The 13,451-nt window shown below is 32.8% G+C and overlaps 1 long non-coding RNA gene across 1 annotated transcript; it reads right to left on the bottom strand.

The window, feature by feature from the left end:
* Positions 1-1,211: 1,211 nt before the first annotated feature.
* Positions 1,212-11,107, bottom strand: LOC134241253 (uncharacterized). Its single transcript, XR_009986621.1, has 3 exons — positions 11,039-11,107; positions 9,995-10,126; positions 1,212-1,307 (listed from the first exon to the last, which is right to left on the bottom strand). It is a non-coding gene; the product is annotated as an uncharacterized LOC134241253 (long non-coding RNA).
* Between the last annotated feature and the right edge of the window lie 2,344 nt (positions 11,108-13,451).

Raw genomic sequence — 13,451 nt, forward strand, 5'->3', positions numbered from 1 at the left:
TTCCCTTTCCTGGGGCCCCCCGGGGCCGTAGACCCCCCCCTTATCACCTCATGCATTCAGAACTTGCTGTACAACTGCTGCTACAATTGCTGGATGAAAAAATCAGCAAAAAAGAAAATTGTTCCATAGACAAAAATGAGAGGATATTCCCCCCACGATATCCGTACATTGGAAACCCACTAGCATTGAGACTTTGCACAGTACATATCGTTATGCCCCTTGAATTTGGGGGCAATGAAAATGACCTCAACTTGACTTTTCAATTTGCAACATTGATTTTTATCACAACACACTCTAAAATCGCTTAAATAATCAAGGTTTAAACTGAAAACTAAGAATTTCATATCATTATGATTATGCATTTCTTTTTTTGTTCAGTATAGTAAACAAGCCTGTCATTCTTTAGTTTTGCCTGAACATTTGCATAATCGTTTTTTTACGTTGTTCAAAGGGGCATAATTTGATTATCGAACTTTGTAAGAAACTTACATTATGCAAATTTTCCATTAGGAATTTAGCTGGAAGAGAAAATTGCATTCAAAGGGCAAATCTGGAGGGTGGATGGTGGGGAATGTTTGCTGAATCATTGACTAGTAAAATGTTTGTGCTTGTTGAAAAACAAGTTGAACTTGCACCATATGCACTCTGCTGCAATGCAGTGCAACACATTGTGGTGCCTAGCAAGTTATCCAATCAAAATAAACTTAGTCAATTCGTTGAAATACAATTAAGAATATGATTATCAACCCTTTTTATTGTTTTGAAAAGAAATTAAGAACAGACTGAATGAAATATTTAGTTTAAATTTAACTATTATGTATGACTACTTCTCTTTCATGCAAATCAAGGAATACTGTTCGAAGGACACTTTCGACAAAGTTACGTATTAATAATTTATCTTATCGAACGACTAGTTTGGGTATGCGTAATTCAATTATTGCCCTGAATATGTTTTTAAACAAATCAAATTGGATGAAATATTTATTAACATTTCATTAATATTTGGCTCTTCCCTTTCATACAAATCTCAATTAACACTCCAGCACAGACGTGTATGTGGAAGGACTCCTTCGATAAAGCTTCGTATTGATAATTTTTTATCGAACGACTTGTTGGGTACAGTCCACTAATTGTTTTCCCAAAGGCGACAATGTTAACGTTTCTTCTCATAGCGATGTCCCTAATTTTCGTTCAGTAGTGAGTGACCCCTCAAATCAAAGCGCATCAACTTGTCTTTCCTTGGTTAAAATCTCGAGGTGGCATGTCAGATTCGTTTTCCGGCAAACTGCGTCTGTCTGCGGGAACCTCTAAAAATGAAAGTGAAATTAGGGGAATTTCAGAATTCTCACTGGCGTTATAATACACAAAATTATTCGGCTGATCTTCTTGATAAATTACATTTTGAAAGCTTTTTTGGCAGGAAAGATACTCCTTATCAACAAGTGTGAGGCTCAGTTCAGTACACCTGCCCAATTTTTTTATGGAAGTCTGCAATTTAAGAAACTTGTAATTTTTTCTGCACAGCACTACTTTCTTCTCCTACCGATTCTAAAAATAATTAGTGGGATGTACCCATATGAAAAAGCATTTTTTTGATTTTACAATATTTCACACTGTTTGTCAACACACTGCTCAACGCGTTATCGGCAACTCGGTTGTTATCGGACACTCGGTGCAAGAAAAGCAATGTTTAGAAAATGTAGGTAATTTTAGATTTCATATTTCAACGATAAATATGTATTTCAGCAAACAAAATTTGTGATCTATGACAGATAATTGATTATACTTTCAGCAGCAGAAAGCACAAACCAAATCACTCTCTTTCAAAAGAACTACAGCTCTTTTAAATGATATTTTACATAAATTTCGGAATATGTCATCACATTTTTACTTCTGTAGAATAAAAAATTAGTTTATTCTAACAAATAAACTGGTCTATTTGTTATGTGGACAATCAGATACCTTTACATCAGCAAACTGAGATTAAAAATCCAAATTAATAAGAGTCAGTCCGCGAGAAAACCATGCAGAACTGTCCAAATCGAAGGTTGTCATATCTTAATGAAATTTGAAGGGTAGTTAGACTTTATAATATGTTATTAAAAAATGACCAAAAAAATTCCCATCATTCAACATGGCAGCCGTAGGCAGCCCCACCTCCTTTTTGCACATTTGAGTGCAAATGCACTTAAAAAATTCAAGAAAAATGGTAAAATTCATATTTGATTTATTTTACTCAAAATTAAACTTGCATTTCCATTAAGGTATTTTTAAGTAACACAAGACTATGTTCTTTCAAAATTGACGTTTATCATAATCAAATATGCAATATATCAAAGGGCAGACAACTCTTGAAAATTGGCATGATGCCAATTTTTCAAGAATTTAATGCCCCAAATCTTCCAAGACCAATCTTTGAAATTAATTTTTTTGATTTTATTGTACAAATATAACTCTAAACATTATCTTTGCCAAACCAATAATTGAGATTGATTTACAAATTAATTTTCGAAAATTGCCAAATTGGTTACAAAGTCTAATATAGTACTTTAAATTATAAGCAATTGTTGTTAGATATTGAAACATGTAACAATTTTCTTTGAAATAATAATTAAGATTGAAAAATATTAAAATTAAAAATTAAATAAAACTAAATTGTCAGAAATTACCCCTTATATAAGGATTAGCATTTTGCCAATTGTTTAGAAATGAAAAAAAAGCATAATAAATTGCATTGGCTTACTTGCAATTTTTTTTCAACAATCATATGAATATATATGTTCCTTACATTTTGTAAGTTAGTTTCTTTTTAATTAATAAAAGGGAAATTACAAGTATTTAAATTCAAACGGACTCTATTTCAGTATCATTCATATGAATTTTGAGACTTGAACATATAAAATTTGAGCCTTCAGTAACTTGTTTGCTTTCTGCCAAATTTAAATTGGTACAATCTTATAAATTATTTTAAAATACTGACAGGAGATGTTATACAAAAAAACTCCATAAAGGAGTTTAAGAAAATGAAAGATGCTGGATTTTACTTTTATCCCACCTCCCGAATCAAACAATTGTCTTCTTTTTTCACTTGGCAAATTCTTTTCAGGTAAATTTAACTATAACCCCCCCCCAACCCTTTCAAAATCGTTTCTACGTCACTGCTATGACTTCGATTTTCCTGCATAAGAGATTTTATGATTATGAGTAAATCAACCTGAATTAAATAATGGGGGATTGAATTTATAAAATATATATTGTTTATAAATTTGTGTATTTAAGGTGATTTAATCTATAAAAAAAAAAATATGTTTTCCTTTCCGTTTTCCGTTCCTCGTTTTAGCAACACCCCTCCAGAATCCTATTCATTTTTCATTATTTTTGTCCATTTCAATATTAGTATGTAAATTGTGGGGATGTGGATGGGGTTAAACGATTGGGTGCTAGATACACTCGACAGAAGTTGAAAGCCCCCCCCCCCCCCCCCAAATTTGAATGAACAGTCATTTAGGGTATTCCTAGCTGCAGATATGTAGCTCTCCGAAAAAAATATTAATAGATCTTTGAAACCAAAATGGCAGTATAAATAAACGAAATGTTCGATGACTACAATATCAGGATCAGGAGGACTATTAACAACAATTATGAGGAATGTTTGGTTTTGGAAACAGCGAAAGAATGTGTTAGGAACATACGGTTAGTAATATTTTGAGATTGCAGTTTTAAAAACATGGAAAAATAAATCGAAAACCGAGCGCATTTTTTTGTGCACAATAAATATACAGTTTTTTCAATGGGTGGCACTGTAGCTCTCCGGTCTATCAATATTTTTTTTTCGGAGAGCTACAGATCTGCAGCTAGGGTATTCCGAATCACCTTTTACATTTTGACTGCAGATGATTTTATTAAAAACTTTTCACATGGTTGTTTGGTATCAAAGGAAAGCCAATTTAGTGAAAAATCAGATCTACTTTAAAGATCGAACGATCGAGTCTATCTTCGATACAGCGACCTTGACGGGGGTTATATTTGGATCACCTTTTTAGTGTATTGCGAATCACTTCCGGGTATTTCGAATCACCAGGTAAATGGGTGATGAAAAGGGTCAGAAAACATCATCATAATTGATGAACTAGTTAGTATTGTTTATAAAAAGCTCCAAGAATAAAAAGAATTAAAATTTTCTTCATTGTTCTTGTTTATTTAAAAGTTATCAACACCCTCCTCTTTATTCGCACTATAAAACATTTTTTCAGAAGCAGAAAAGCAATTATTACCAAGAAAATAGGGGTTTCAGAAATTATATGACTGTAAATTGTTGTCCTGTAAATATAAATATGTCACTTTTTTGCCCCTGTGATTTTTTTTCGCTGCAAAACAATTAACATTGAAAATATCATAATTCTATGAATCAGCTACCAAAAAAAAAAAAGAAAAGAAAATATCATATACATGTAATGATGATGATAATAAAAGAAATGTGTGAAAAGGAATAAAAACTAGCTCTTGTTTAGATATATGTATCACAATTATTAAATATGACATAAATCACTGCATACGTGCACAGTATACATATATGTGTACATGTATATGCGTGTAAGTCCATATTTACACATGTATGATAAAAGGATCAACACTGGTCAAGCTACTCATTAACTCTTCACAGCTTTTCCATTTCATAATTTTCATAGGTCCCTTGCATGTAAAGAAAACCAATATATCAAAATATCGGGCATATAACAAGTATGCAGGTGTGCAATTTCTTCAGTTGCGGTCATGCACATGATACATGTACTTGATTCGAAATACCTTAAACTGTAGGGGGCTACAAATGCGGTGGTAACATATACATTTTTGAGATGTAATAAAAAATGCTCATGAAAGCTCATAAAATTGCCGTTCTATCAATACCTATTATGCTAGATTTCATCCACCATCAACGCCACAACATCGATGAGAAATATTCTGCAACGTTTATACTCGGAAATTTTCTTTAAGAAGGATAGCAAATTAACGAATCAATTAAGGTAAATTACCGAGTGTCGCGAAATGCGGGGTGATTCGAAATACCCTAAATGACTGAATATGAATTCAGTCTTTTATCATGTTTGTCGCCAGTTTTAAATTTTTACCACTTTGTACTGCAAACTAGCAAAGTTTTGGCTGCAGTAACGACTCATGTTTTCTTGGGGGGGGGGGGATAGTACCCTCCTCCGAATAATTTTGCCAATATTTATCCTATATATATCCTATAGGGTCCTATATCGATGGGGTACCTAAATCGGTGGCATCTCCTTTTGAGCTGATGATTTTTAATGGGAGATCTGACTTTATCAATATATGAATGTTACGTAACACAGTAGTTTAAAGTATGTAATGTAAAATTAAAAATATGCTTAGGAATGACGGTGTTTGGTTAACTCAAAAACACATTAAATTTATGAAACATAAACAATTTACATGTAGATTGAAATTACCAATTATTTTTGACTTTGTTGAGAGTATGCAATCAAATACCTGTTTGTATTCTTATATTTTCTCAACTGATGACAAAACAAGTTGCTAAGACACTAAGAAAAATACGTACGTTTATATTGAAAATATATGATTTTAGTTAGTGAGCCCTCTATGATTTTCCCCTCGCTTATTTCATTATTACATGTTTCATATGTGTTTTTCTTTTCCTTTTCATATTCTGATTATGTATATCATATACTTGTACCTCTGACCTGAATTTATATGTTGTTAATATATTCTTCATTGTCCTCATGTACCTGAAATGGTTTGAGTGAATAAAATGATCTTAAAACTTGAACGGGACCAGGTGCCTTAAACAATATATCAAATGTATATTTTGGTTAAAAATATGTTATTATTTGATTTAATTTCCTATTCAATATTGTACTTGTTAGGAAAAATTTTGTAAATGTTAGTTACCATGAAATACACGTAGATTCCCGAAGGCAGAACCCTATAGAAAACATAGCTACTACACGTATATGCCCCAAATTAAAAAAAAAAAAAACATCTGATGACCTTTTATTTTTTTTACTTTCTATGGAATTCTTGGTAGTTGATAATGTAGGTTGTCCCCCCTCCCCCACACTGAAATTGCTTCCTCTGGGCCTGTTATTTGTTTATTCAAGCTAATTTGTTGTTTCTTTCTTACATTCAAATATTTTAAAATAAGTTTTTTCAGTTTCATAGTGCAATAATGCTCCACAACAACTTCCTATGTGAAGAAAAATGATCAATACATGACTTCTTTCCATATTGACATACCTGTCACTTTTTACCCAATAATACAAAAGAGTTCCAACAAGGGGAGATAACAATTTAACGCCAGCAAATTGGTAACAAGGGGCTAAAATAAGCATTAGAAAGTTATATGAAGTATTCAAATAAGTTATTCCTCTTCTAAAAAATATATTAGATTAAGAATCTTCTTTTTTTTCATTTAAATATCATAGAAATAATCCAAAAATATGGTAAAAGTCTGTTATTTAAAATATGTGAAATTGTAGCAAAATATGGTATTTCAAAGTTAATTTACAACATGTAGATATTATTTCCCAAGCTTAATATTTTAATACAGAGTAGACCTTAGATCATTCTTAAAGTAACAATTAATTTAATTTAATTTCAACCTTGGTCTTGAGAGAAATGAGCATCTAAAAATGGCTAAAAAATCATACTCATTTATTTAGGATCTATAAATAGATGTGTAAAAAATAAAATATTTATTTGAATTAAGTTTTTCCTCATTAATTGTGTTAATTGGACCATGACTTTGAAAATAAAACAAAATTTGAAAGTAAACTGATAACAAATGATAACTTTTTGACTTGATCAATTTGTATACATTTTCCATTAAATTTTGTGTGATTTTCGACAAATATGCAAATGAGCTGTTACTAAAAACAGATGCAGGGTTCGGCATTTTTTGGTGGATATTCTGACTTTTACCTTTATGTAGAAAATTTTAAGCCACTTAAAATTCCCAAGTTGCAACCTTCCATTTGGACGATTTTTTGAATTTTGCATGGTTTTCTCGCGGACTGGCTCTTAAAATGTCTCGTTAGTTGAAAACATGTTATCGGCAACACGGTTGATGTTGCCGGATACTTCGGTTTTTTACGGGTGTATGTTATCGGAAACCCAGGTTAAAAAGTTTCCTTTAGCATCATAAATGGATTGGAAAAAGTCCATTATAATCTGCCAATCCTTGAAAATAGCAAAAGTAAAAGTTTGCTTTGATATGAATGTATATAGATAAAATCAATAATTATAAATTTATAATAGAACTACTCACCTGTTCAATCATTTTTCTTGTTTTCCATTCAAGATAACCTCTTGGTAACTGCTTCAGGCGGTTTCAGACGTAAAATATAATATGTTTAATTAATCATAACAATTTTGCTTTAGACTTCCCATATACCAGATACGTGAATTTAGAAAAAATGTTCAATTACCCCATGATCCCCGGGGAACTATTTTTTTTGTCCAGTAATGTCAATTTATTATCACGTCACAGTTACACATAAAGCAGGTGTGGCTTAAGTAGGGGTGCCCCGTATATGAAACAAGTGACTGGGACGTCAGGACTTATGTTGCTCCGCAGAAGAACCTTTACATATTTTTTGAAGCTTAAAATAGAATCACCCAGTTTATAGGATTTTTTAAATACTTGATCATGTGATCTTGTCTAAATCAGACAGCAGTCAACATTTAAGAAAAATAATTCTTAATTTTTTCTTATACAATGTAATTTGGATATGTAGTAGATTAAAGAGACTATCCTTTAACAAGAAAGCATGGTCCAGAAAAAAATATTTTAAAAAAATAATACATAAAACTAAGGGAGCCGACTGGAACCTTATTGTGTTAGAAACACTTAAATTTAAAAAGACATATAACTTAATTTCCAAACGCTTAAAATACCTACTAGTATTTAGGAGGAAGGGGTGCGACTGATCTTATTCGATAAAAATGGGTAGCAACAGTTCCTTCGCCATGCGCTCAGCACCTTGATTGTATGTTGTTTAACGCCCTCTTGAGAATGTTCCAGTCATATGGATACGCCATAACTTGCCGGCGGAGAGCTTCAAAATTTGTTATATACTCAGCACCTAGGGCCATTGAGCAGTGAGGGATCTTTTTTGTGCCAGCACTTACTGCGACGTCCCACTGTGGGATACGAACCCGCGACGTAAGGATCGACTCCTTACTTGGCGGCTCTAGAGCAGGCACTTTAACCACTGCGCCACTAGGCGACCTCGGTACCTTGAAATGAAATTTAAAACTTATAATATATTTTCGAACAGGTCAAGATCATGCAGAATTCAGTGAGAAATGCCAAAAATGAACTCCTTTTTCAAAAGTTATAAATTCTTAAAAGAGGCAAATTATAGCCAAAAATTAAAAATTCGTGCCAGCGACTTTAAATATTTAGGTTTCATACGGATTTCTGTCGTTTCTTTGCGTTTTTCCCTAAACAATGACAACCTTTGTTTCCGATAACCAAAACCGAGTTATCCGATAACAAAGTGCATTATTCAACCGCATTTCCGATAACATGCTGAAAGTTAAAATTGGACAATTTTTGCTCATTAATTACATATTCGCAGGATTCTGTGGAAGTCTTCTTGTGGACAATCATCAACGCAAGGTAAATATAAGGATTTTGAAGAACAAAGCTATTTACAACAATGCCAATCGGAGAAAAACTTGCAAAATATAACAAATTTGACTTTTAAAGCCTTCTTGAGGCTAACAAATGCTATACTAATGCGTATCGAGGCTTTATTTTGTATCTGTATTCATTTCTGTTTACAAAAAGCACAATGAATATTCTCTGTTTCTATTCTAACAGAGTTTATTTAAAATAATTTACTAACCTGTTAAAAATTGTAATCAACCGAGTGTCCGATAACAACCGAGTAGCCGATAACGCGTTGAGCAGTGTGGTCAATCTAGAGCATAAGTAGAGACATCATGCCAAGTTTTATGAAAATTCAACAATTAATGAAGATTTTACAGCATTTACAGTTCTATGTGTAATATCCTTAAAAAATGCTCCAATCTAGCCAAAACTGCACCCAAGTTTTGAGTCAAATTTTAGCCTATTAACACATTTCTACCATTCTTAATCACCCTAATATCTTTAAATACATATAGTCAAATCATTATCAAGCACTTAATTGGGTCAATTTCACTTATTTTAAAAAATTAATGTATTTTCGCATAAAATATGACCACTTTTCACCCTCTAATTCATAGTTCCTCCAGAAATGACAAAAAAATGAAGTTCACAAATACCCCAAAAGAAGTAAAATAAAAAAAGTACTGATTATTTCCTGTCCATTGATGTATCATTCATGAAATTTGGACTATGAATGTAAAAGTTATAAGCCTTTATAATCCTATATAGAATCATTTGTTTCAAAGCAATTTTTATACCAATGTAAATTTACTCATCTATGACATCACAATGACATCATAATAATGGATAGCTCAATACATGTGTATCATTACTTTTCCCGTACTTTTCATTTAAGACGAAATCAGTGCTTATATACTATTATTTACTTTAAAAAATAAAAATATGTGGTGTTGCAGATTAAATAAATAGTTCACTAAAGTTGTTTTGTTTCCATGGTAAGCATTTTGTAATTTGTAGGAAAATGAGACAAAATTTTGAATTTCCTGACAAATCGCATAATTTTGACTGTCAAATATTCATGAAATTTCCATTCTTATATCCGTGTAATCTTAATAATGCATAATTTACAAAACAAAGATGTAGATCTAATTAATTTGAAAATCTTAAATAAGAAAAGAAAATCTATATGAGCTGCAAAATGTATATAGCAGTGCATGTACAGATTAGTTATAGCTCAATACTTTCATATTCTGATCACCTATTTAATATGTAAATTTCCTCGGCCCCCCCCCATCCCCCACTTCAATGAATTTTTTTTAGAAAACTTTAACTTACATAATTTGCTGACTGTCACATTTTGCTGGTTCTTTTTCAAGATGTATTCAAATGTGTGTGCATTTGCTGGCCAATAGTTTTAAACACCATCTGCATGGACCACATGTTTTTCCTGTACCAATCACCATGAACCTTAAAAAAAATGAATACAATAAATGGTACAATATCACATTTGCAGTACAGAAAACACACAGCCATTCAACACGTACAATTTTACCATATTCCTTTTATGCCCATTACTTGAAATTAATTAATTTAAAAAATGATTAATTTGCTCCATGAATCACACATGTTTACATTGGTAATTAAGTTAATTCAGCAGAATAGGTAAAAATCATGTTTAATTACTGACATTATTGAACATTCAACAAATACATGTAATGCAATTGCTAAAAAATATAAGAAAAATCAGTTAATGTGCATGTTCACACACATCGTTTAACTCCCAGACAACTGCACCCAGCTTGACCGCGCAACTGATCTGAAATGATGTATGTCAAGTAAGCATATGTGACGTGCCGATCATCGACATGACTCCCAAAAACAAAAAAAATGTTATTTATAATTTGTACTAGGGTATACCCTTACCTCCTGTGTAAAATACAAATGACCATCACCTATATACTGCTTAACACTGCCCTGAACAGTTTTGATAACTTTCTGCTAAGTCTACTTTCACTTCGACCTTGACCCCGATTGAATACCGATCCCGAACTCATTTGTGAATTCTTGTGTATTGAAAATAAACCACAGTGGAGCATGTACTTCTACATAATTGCTTCTTAATCAAATTATACATTTACGATTCTGAACAAATAAATTATATAAATCGATACATTTAATCTACATGACACACGTGTAAACAATGGGTGATACATGTTGACTGTTCCGGGGGGGGGCTAGACACTTTATTTATGAATCAATTTGTTTAAAAATGTGTATCAACAATATAAGAATTGTTTTTTTCATAAATTTGAACAATTGAAAATAATAGAAAACAACAACTTTGAAATAAATTCAAGATTTATGACATCTTTCACTTACTTATAGGCTTCCTAATATGGGTACAGTCCACTAATTGTTTTCCCATAGGCGACAATGTTAACGTTGCTTTCTCATAGCGATGTCCCTAATTTTCGTTCAGTAGTGAGTGACCCCTCAAATCAAAGCGCATCAACTTGTCTTTCCTTGGTTAAAATCTCGAGGTGGCATGTCAGATTCGTTTTCCGGCAAACTGCGTCTGTCTGCGGGAACCTCTAAAAATGAAAGTGAAAGTAGGGGAATTTCAGAATTCTCACTGGCGTTATAATACACAAAATAATTCGGCTGATCTTCTTGATAAATTACATTTTGAAAGTTTTTTGGCAGGAAAGATACTACCTTTATCAACAAGTGTGAGGCTCAGTTCAGTACACCTGCCCAATTTTTTTTATGGAAGTCTGCAATTTAAGGAACTTGTAATTTTTTCTGCACAGCACTACTTTCTTCTCCTACCGATTCTAAAAATAATTAGTGGGATGTACCCAGTTTGGGTATGCACAAAAATAATTCCTTAAATTTTCTTTAAAATTAGTGCTTTGAATATCTTTTTTAAACAAACTAGATGAAATACTTTTTATTTGAATTGATGTAATTTTAAAATATGTGACTGTTCTCTTTCATACAAATCTTAATTATCAGTCTCCAGCACTTATGTGTATATGTCGGAGGACTTTATCGACAAAACTGCGTATTAATAATTTTTTATTGAGCGACTAGTTTAGGTAATTGAAAAATAAACTGAAGAAATACTCCTCTGTGACCATTGAGTCATTTAATTTCTCCTTTCATACAAATCTCTCTCTACTAACACTTAACTTTTCTATCGTTAATTTCTCTTACTTATGCAGCAATATACCTTCATCACCTGCATACGGAGTATATATATCTTAGTTGATTCGATACGCAAGAGCATGCTCTACGTATGAACAATTTCTAAAACGAGGTAAATTATTGACAAGCAAGTTGACGAAGCAAGAACATCAGCAGTCTTGTTTAAAGTCATCATTTCGTAAGTTCTATGGTCGATACAATGACCTTGTCAGCAAATACAGTTTATCATTGAGTCAAATGATGACTGACGTTTTTTATACCAATTGTTAGTCCATTATTTATACACTGAATTGACGACGGATCTTTCCCCTTATTTCCTGATCATGACAAGGAGCACACAGCGGGTGTGACCGGTCGGCAGGGGATGCTCACTCCTCCATGGCACCTGATCCCATCTTTGATGTTTCGGGGGTCCGTGCTTGCTCTGCTCTTATTTTGTATTATTTTATGGACTTTGAGATTTAATACTGTTCGTTTTTTTCATATCCTTCTTGATACATTTGACTTTTTATTCTGTTGGATAAAACAGGAAGTCTCTACTGGTCTGCACGTAAAACAATAGCACTTGGATTTAAAACTTTGAAGCAGGCAGTAATAAATAGAATTATGAACCTTAGTCAACTTTTGTGCTACTTGGTATTGAAATCCAGCCAAAACTGTAGGAGGAGTAGCGTTTTAAAGGATTTTCACAGAAATTTCTGTTTTTTAGTATTCATGACAACACCGGTCATTGAAATCAAAAGTAAATGCACTTAGTTGTCGCCCAAGTGGGCGCAGTGGTTAGAGCGTCTGCTCTAAAGTCGCAAAGTTAGGAGTTGATCCTATCGTCGCGGGTTCGAATCCCACTGTGGAACGTGGAGACCGGTCCTTCGGATGAGACCGTATAAACCGAGGTCCTGGGTCGCAGTAGGTGCTGGCACAAAAAAAGATCCCTCTCTGTTCAATGGCCCTGAGTGCCGAGTATAGGACGAAATTTGCGACTCTCCACTGGCAAGTGGTGGCTTCTTCATATGCGTGAAAACTCTCGAGAGGGACGTTAAACAATACACAATCAATCAATTTATATTTTTAGTAACCACGGCAACACCGTTCATGTAATTTTAAAAATGATGCACTTAACAAGAGTGTCATTGGATTATGACATGAAGTTGGTCAAGTGATCAAATTTATAACGCCTGAAGGGTGCTATAATAGATTTAACTATGTACCGACTTGTCATATAATCCATTGACAGTTTAAAAGTGATATTTCATTTCCTATATTTATATTTTTACGTCTCTTCACATTTCAAAGACAATATGCACTACTAGTATTTAGCCACTGATATTGAAATGTAACCTAGCGTATACGCATGACGTCACAGTCAAGACTTTCCAAATGCCTCGCGCGGTTTGCTTTTAATACGCAAGAGTCTGATAATGTGACCGACTGCATATCATTGAAAACTGAATGTGAATTTAATTACTTTTTTCATATAAGGAAAGACATTTTGTTTATGTATCTTAGTGTAGTGCCAAGTTATATTGAAATTAGAACAAAACTGTTGGTGGAGTAGCTTTTTGAAAAATTGTTAACAGACAGACAG

The sequence above is a fragment of the Saccostrea cucullata genome, unplaced genomic scaffold (genome assembly GCF_032062105.1).
Source record: "Saccostrea cucullata isolate Sc308-1 unplaced genomic scaffold, CSIRO_AGI_Scuc_v1 ctg6726, whole genome shotgun sequence".
Taxonomy (NCBI): Eukaryota; Metazoa; Mollusca; class Bivalvia; order Ostreida; family Ostreidae; genus Saccostrea; species Saccostrea cuccullata.